Genomic DNA, 6680 nt, shown 5'->3' with positions numbered 1-6680 from the left:
TTAATATAAAAATAAAACAAAGGGTACAATGAATAGTAACATGATTGACTTTTTAGTGTAAAAATGTGATTTTTCGTTAAAGTGAACAATACTGTAAGCTTTTCGTTAAAGTTCCCATGTAATAACTTAATTAGTTGAAAAGTTAAAAAAAAAATCTACAAATTGCATTAGAACATTTGGTGTAATGTGTGTTTGTGTATTATGCTAGACCTATTGTATCAGAGACATCAATCAATTCAAGAGCCTTCAATCTCTCTCTATATCATCTTCTTTTGAACTAATCTTTCATTTTTTGCAATGTAGCTAAAAGTTCCACCAGATAGATCGTGAGTACTGAATTTCATCTTCTAGTTTTAGCCTTTTAGGTTTGGTCTGTGACCGAGAGCTTGGTCTTGGAGACTTGTTAGGAGAACTCAACGAATTCTTCTCACATCTAGGTAACATATTGGTTGGCATTTTGGCATTTTTGGAGGAAGTGTTCGGTGTGCCCATTTCAAAGGAAGTGTTCAGTGTCAGGAAAATGACATGGTATCCCAGTAGCCGTTTTTTCATGCAGTGTTTGATATGTCTTTGTTAGGAAAATGGACTATATGAAACGGGATTATCATTATATTGACGTCTTGCTACAATAATAAAAAGTTATTGAATCAAGACTCCACACGACATTAAATCTATTTTATATAATTTGATCCCAATGTAGTTATGTTCCGTTCATGAATGATTAAATGTAGTAATTATATTAAATATGCATGTTCACATGATTTATATATGTATTAAGTGCATATAAGTATGACTGTATGAGAAGTAAACAACTTTTATAAAATAAAAAATAAAAAAGCAAATCTTTCCAACTAAAAAAGGGAAACAAAACAAAATTTAATTAAACTAACCTATCAAAGATTAGGTACGAACCATACAGGTGCAGTATGCAACTGGGATCAAGAACGACTCTTGGGGCAACTAAAATGCCTAATTCTCTTATTTGTGAAGGAAAATACTCCAAAATCACATCCGGTTGAGTCATAAATCAGGTAATCAAAGGTAAAATAAATATTGTTTCTCTCAACCTTCTGGCCATAGGATACTATATAACGGCGGAATGGTGATTAAAATGGAACTGGATCCTCTGAGGCAAACCCTAGGGATCATGCTGAGAGACAAACATGGGTCATTCAATTTCAATTCAACGGTTACAATTATTTTAACTTTAAAAGGAACTCCCTGTTTGTAGTGTTTGTCGCTCAGCAAGATCCCGAGGGTTTGCCTCGGAGAGAATCCAGGTCCGACTAAAATTACCTTTTTATCTTTTTGTAGTATCTTTCACTACGGCTTTATTTGTTTTTTTTTTCATTATTATTATTTTTTTTAATTTTATTTTAATTTTTCTTATGAAAAATCATAAACAACTCCATAAATGCAGAATCCTTTGCTAGGTGAACGAAATCACAGCTATTGTAATGCTCTACTATTGATCCATCATAATCAATTAATTTGTACCGATTGGACGTCTCCACCCATCAGCCACAGACCTGAGGTCATAGTCTGAGGAGATAAGCTGCCTACATCGTACCAAAATCGTAGGAGATAAGCTGATCTTGTCCAGTCTTAGCTAGAGGGTACCTACCCCTCCACCCAATCAATAAATTCGGATCTTGAAATTTGATCAAACGGTTAAAAACTGGAGATTCCTTTAAAAGTTATAATAACTTTAACCGTTAAATCAAATTTCAAGGATCCAAATTTATTGATTTAGTGAAGTCGGTGAAAGAAATCCGGAGATGGTCAATTTCCCAAGTTTTACACCCATTGACAGGGTCACTAGGTACCACCTCCTCTTCACTCCTCAATTGGAAATCTGGAATTCAATTCAACCTTGTTCAAGTAGATATGGTATTATTGTCTCCTTAAAAACATTCTTAAATTCCATCTCCTATTATGATTTTGACTGTTCTCTTATTACGATTTTATCCGTTATAACACACGTGCTAACTTGGAGATATTATTGAAAATATAACGAGAACAATGTTCGTACATTACTCTAGCTACCTTAGCCACACCATGTTTCATAAAAAAATAACATAGAACTTAGATCAATCACTTGAGTTACAAACATGCATGTTGCATCTAATCCTAACCTTTTATTTTCTCAAGTACCGTTGTGTGAAAGCTTTGAGATAACCCACGTTGAGGCCCATCAACTTTTTACAAGATCCAGCCCAAGTCAAGAGACCTAGTGGGCAGTCATAGCTGACTAAACCTCTGGTTACCCACTGAGTTGAGAGTGCTGATGTGTCCACTTTTAGACGTGGGACTTCGGATTCTTTCGTTTCATTTTTTTTTTCTATGTCCTCTGGATTCATTTACGGAACCGCCATGTCACAAAAACGTAACCATGCCACATAAAATTTTCATTGTATCAAAAAAACGGTCTGGCATACTAAATATCATATTATACAAAAAATCATTTTGAAGTGCTCAATTACTTATATAATAACACTTGGTTATCAATTTATGTTTGCGGTACAATAAAGTATTCTCTATTCAACTATTCACACACCCTAAATATCCAAAAACCCATTTCCTGCCTCCCGGCTAAGTTGCAGGTAGTTCTATCCTGAATATCCAAAAAACCAGTATTATTTTCCCTAACTTAAGTAGGATGGTGCATGTAGTGTTACCGCACAAGACCTCCAATTTTCTAAAACCCTCAAGTTTTTAGTCTAACAGAGACAATGAATCTAAATCCAATGATGTATGTACAGTCTGTGAATGGTGTAACCTTTTTTATTCATGTAGCTTGGGAGCATCAAAATTGACTTTAATACACAATTATACATGTACACTTTTTTATTTATGTCGCACAAGAATTATAAGACCGACCATGCAAGTTGGGGAATACTCCACTTTCATCTAACTTATGAGAAAAAAGATTTGAACTCGAACGCAAGTGACATATCCCAAACCTACGACATGCTTGGGGATTCAAACCTGCGCATATAGATTTTCAAAGATTTAATTCGCAAAACTGTAAATTCGGAAAGTGCAAAAGAACAATATAAGGAGCAAAAGTAAATTAATTGGTGCTATGTTCAATTAATATAGCGGATGCAATCTGCGATTATATTAATTAAAGCCCAAATAATGAGGAGTAAATATTAAAGGACATTTTTGTAACTATTCGAGATTTATTTGTTTAATATATAGTTCTATTATATTTAATTAAAGTGCTTTGTTAATTTTTATTTTTTCATAAATCAATGAAACATTATAATTAAATTCTATTTCTCAAATAAAAACGGGTATATCTTAAAAATCTAATAAGATAACCTGATAATTATATGTACCCAGACCAATTTGTGGTGCTAGGTTCGTCTTCACTAAGATTCGAGATGCCATGTCCGTCATCATGGAAAAGATTTCTTCTTCTTGTCACTTTCCTTCATTTGTGCCTTCAAAAAGCTTGTGTGTTTGGTGATGCTTTGTCGTCAACCTTCATGAACATAGCTTTTCGATCTTTTTTATCAATCTCAAGTTCCTTGCATACTCAACTTGACTTCTATAAAATGAACCACTCTCCCTGTCAGCCTCACCTCTTAGCGTCGTCTTTTGGGAACAACATTAGAAACAAGCTTAATAATTCAGTATTTAAGGCAAAATTTTCACAACTTTCCAACATTTGTGATGGTTGAACCTTGTGATGAATTTGGGCAAAATTAGGTACCAACTGTTTGCTTGCATCAACTAAAACAAATAAAGTGGGAAAAAAATTAATTATTTCAAAAAAAATAAAAGTAGGTGCTAATAAAAAAATTAGAAAATTTTTTACCTCATCCCCAATATTTGTGTCACCTTGATAAATTTTCACCGCTTTTGTCTGAGCATCTCTATATTTGCCTAATGCAAAACTCAAAATTTTTATCATATTAGTAACTAGTAAGTGCACTTTTCCTACGACTAGTTCCATACCGACTGCTATAATTTTCATGAAATTTCTTCCACACAAGAAAACATCTTTCAGCGATTAACCATGCAGTTTCGGTTTCGACTCTACCGTCAACGGGATATGCCATTTTCGTAAGCACAAACAAAATAGGAATGTAATCAATAAAATAAGAATGTAATAAAAGATTGTACATAATTTCGCGTGCTTGCTTTCATTTCTTGATCGAGCTATCATTAGTTGATGAAATTTTAGACTAATAAGATGACCTATTCCAACAAGTACTTAGAGATTATTTGCTGACAGAGACTTAGATAATCAGTCCGTCTCAAAGCAATGCTGTTTATCTAAATTGAAAGTGCTCATTGGTCGGCTAATTCTATGACTTCAGTGTTGTTTATCGAAATTGAAGATATTGCCGGTTGCCAACACCCTCACAGATTTCAACTGGTGTTTAGTTACAAATTTTGATTACATCAAGTAAAATCCCTGATCTACTCAGGCCAAACCCTAAAAATCCTTGCAAGGTGGTTATTAAATCCTAGTCATGCGTCATAAAGAACTTGTGAGTTCAAGTCCCATCATGCTTCTATCCTATGCATCGGATTCTTCAAAACCATTTTCCTACATTTATGGGAAGTATAGGTTACTTGTTTAATTTAAATAACAGTCAATCAGCCACTCAGTATTATGATTTGGTGATATTCATCATAAGTAAGATGTTTTAGGTTCGAATTGCGTGGATGGTGAATTTGATGCCAAATTAGGTTGATCATTGTGTGGTTTAGCCAAACTCCCCTCCATTTAGTATAAAAATAGAGTGCTACTAAACTCACCCCATTTTTCACCCACCTTGTAATCAAAATGTTATTGACATATATTCATTTTAGAAAAATACTTTTAAACCCTTGTTTATAATTGGGCAGCTGACATGTAAATATGCGCCACCATCAACTACTATAACCACTTCAATGGAGAAACTTTTGAACACCCACATATTTGAACCAAAAAAAAATTGTTGGGTTCTAGGGTTTAGGTTGGATGACATTCATTGAAATCCCAAATGAGGATAGGGGTTGGGGGCTATCTAGAGTAATTATTATGGGTTTGCCATGTAGTTGGAGAAGGATTTGGTTATGGCGTGAAAAGGGGACATGTTTCGGTGGCAGAGGGGTAGGTATCAGGAAAGAGTGTGGTGGTGGGTAGGGGACAAAGATATTGATTATTGAGAGGTGGTGGTGGATGGGTTGCGAGATGGGGATGAGTGGGCAGGCGGGTTGGGGCTTCGGCTGCACCGTGAATGTGGTGTTGCGATTAAGGATGGGATAGATTAAAAAAAATGTATAAAATTTTTAATATATATTAAAGGTTACTTTAGAAATAATAAAGGGTGAGAAAATAACATTTCAATTTTTTAATTTTTTAAGGTGAGTGAAATTAGAATGTTGCTGGAAAAATAGAACAATGAAGTTGGTCTATCAACACTCTAAAAATAAATCGATGTGCTAAAAAATAATAATAATAGCAGTCAACCATTCTAGATTTCATATTTGGGAGAGAAAAACTGAATATGGCACATGAGGAGGGAAAAATAATGAAAAAGAAATAAATAAAAAAATAGCATACAGATTTTGAAAGAAATAAAAAGAACGAGTAAGAAAGAGCTATAAATTAAAAATGTAAATTGTTATTAGCACTCCACAAATTATATTTTTCATTCCAAATTTTTTATGATTAAAATATATATATATATATATATTTGTGAAGAATGTAGAATAAGATTTTTGAAGTACTAATAACAGTTTTTATTCAATTCAAATTACGTGATTCTGTAATTTTGGTTATGTTTATGCATTTAATTATTTATTTTGAAGAAAAAAAAACTTACCATTTACTCTCTGTTTAATTTCCTATAATCGAGGGGAATCAATACCATTTTCTCCTTCTCTTGACATAGCTGCAAAATTTGGAAAATAGAGCTAATTCACCGGGAGCATAAAAATATCTTCCAATAAGTTGACGGTGTTAAACCATAGAGATACCTTCCAATAAATTAGAATACATATTCTCAAATATCTTCCAAATTGTTGAGGTCGTTAGTGTGAAACCAGTTGGCTAAATCCTAGGCTAGGCTGTTGACAAACGAGAATTAAATTTACAATTTTAATTACGCTTTGACACTAAAAAAAATGGAAGACAATAAGTAAATTAGCATTTTCAATGTGTAATGAAGAATGCTTATTATATTATTAGCCTGAAAACTGAAAAATTATAGGGAAAATTAGAAATAGGTCCAATTTTATAAACATATTTTTGAAATAGGTCTAATTTTTAGTGACTTTTGACTTTTGAAATAGGTCCAATTTTTAGTTACTTTGGACCCATATCAAAATACCCCAAAATTATAAGGAAAATATGATCAAGTAATTAACATATTTTGAAGACCGATTTGTGTTCCCAACAATAAAAAGATTGAACCCAGATATAAGAGCTTTGATTTACTTTGCATTTCGGTTATGGATGGTCTAGAGATACATCTTGTTTCATTGATCTTAATGAAAAGAAATTTCAATCGAACATGTAATTAGTCATCAGTACGCGCTACTCGCTAGTCCTCGATATGTTGATATACTGAGGTGGGTGCAAGCTCTGGGCACAAGAAAGAAGATGGACAGATATGAGATGACCTTCATCTACAAATCATTATTATTACTTTCCTTGTTGATCGAATGTTTAATTT

Source organism: Malus domestica, chromosome 17, assembly GCF_042453785.1.
Source record: "Malus domestica chromosome 17, GDT2T_hap1".
NCBI classification, from domain to species: Eukaryota; Viridiplantae; Streptophyta; class Magnoliopsida; order Rosales; family Rosaceae; genus Malus; species Malus domestica.
The sequence above is the reverse complement of the archived record's forward strand: the minus strand, read 5'-3'. Positions refer to the sequence as shown.